This window comes from Geospiza fortis, unplaced genomic scaffold, assembly GCF_000277835.1.
Source record: "Geospiza fortis unplaced genomic scaffold, GeoFor_1.0 scaffold538, whole genome shotgun sequence".
NCBI lineage: Eukaryota > Metazoa > Chordata > Aves > Passeriformes > Thraupidae > Geospiza > Geospiza fortis.
Window position 1 is genome coordinate 2,859,758 of NW_005054368.1, and position 1,544 is coordinate 2,861,301.

The 1,544-nt window shown below is 53.6% G+C and overlaps 1 protein-coding gene across 1 annotated transcript in view; it reads right to left on the reverse strand.

Annotated features, from left to right (window-relative positions):
- Window positions 1–1,544, reverse strand: part of DOC2B (double C2 domain beta) — a 32,608-nt gene that overhangs the window by 11,870 nt on the left and 19,194 nt on the right. The window lies entirely within an intron of this gene.

Below are 1,544 nucleotides of genomic sequence, written 5' to 3' on the forward strand. Positions count from 1 at the left end.
TAATATAATATAATATAATATAATATAATATAATATAATATAATATAATATAATATAATATAATATAATATAATATATTAATAAATTCGCCTTCTAAGAACATGGAGTCAGATGCTCAATTCCTCCTTCGTCCTGGGGACCCAGCAAATGCCACAGCCCAGTTTGGAGATGAAGGGGCAATGGGTGCTGTCACTGTTCTGTCCCCAGTGCTGGAACCCTCTTTGGGGTGGCCCAAATCCACCCCTATTCCAGCAAAAACCTGAGGGGCAGGGACACAGCAACTCACTCATTTCCAAACCATCCCAAACCCCTCACCCTGGAGACAGCAGCAAAATGGGAACCTTGGCAGAGCACAGACCAGGGTTTCATTTAAGCAGTTGGAGAGAGCAAGGGAAGGGAAAAATCCTTTCTGGATTAAGTTAAAAAAATGCTGATTTGCTGTTCTGGCTGTTTGTTTGCACTCCTGCTCCCAGCACAGCTCTGGATCCTGCCTGACTCCAAACAACTCCCTTGGCAGGTGTTTTGTCAGCACCAGCAGCTCCCTCCAGCAGGAGGATGGGGACAGCACCTGGGGGACACCCTGGCACACAGCCACCCCCCAGCCCAGGGCACAGGGATCTCCTCACTCCCTGAGCCCCCCTCATGTCTGGGGACAGCAGAAGAAAGAGGCTGAGGCTGCAGATTGGGCTTCTCCACCAGGCTCCCAGGCTGGCACCGCCTGGCAGAGCAGCAATTTTCCTTCTAATTAGGTGTCAGACAACTCAATCCCTGCCTCAGCTGCTGCTGGGCACAAGAAACTCTCAGCACATCAATACCTCCAAGTTGTCTTGTGGATCTTTGTGGGGAGCTGCTGCATTCCCCGCCTTGGGTTCATGAGCCCCGAGTGACCAGGAGAGCAGGGAAGCGCCCACAGCCTGCTCAGGTCTGCAGGTACCAGATCCTGATCTCTGGGGGCTCCAGGGACTGGGAAGGAAAGTGGGTTTAGCCAAGGGGGTGACATGAACATCACCCAGCTGCCCAAGCTGCCCTGGGAAGGGACAGGAGTGAGATCAGAGGAGCTGAGCCCCGGGAATGCCTTTTCCTCCCATCTGGGATGACTCAGGAGTCAGCACCAGCTCTGCATGGGGAATGAACCCAGCCCTGCTTCCCACACCCACGGGTGCCTGAGAGCCCAATCAGGGACAGGAACACCTGAGGGACTCAGGGACTGTCCTGCTGCTGGAACAACCAGCCCAGGACAAATCCCAAATCCCCAGAGCCGCTCCCCTCTCCCAGGGCAGCGCTGTTTGGAACAGAGCACAGAGATGGGGCAAGGAGAGGGTTCCCCCGTGGCTTGTGGATCTGCAGCTCCCGTGCTCCTTCTCCTCCTGCCCCCCCTGCCTCCACCAGCTCCAGCAGAAATGCTAATCAATGGATTTGCAAAACATGGGAATGATGATAGCATTGCTGATGAGAGCGCTCGCGGCTCTGTTCGCAGCGGAAACTCGGGATGTGGTTAAAAACTCCCCCTGCCACCCTGAACATTGGGAATTAATCCAACTGAG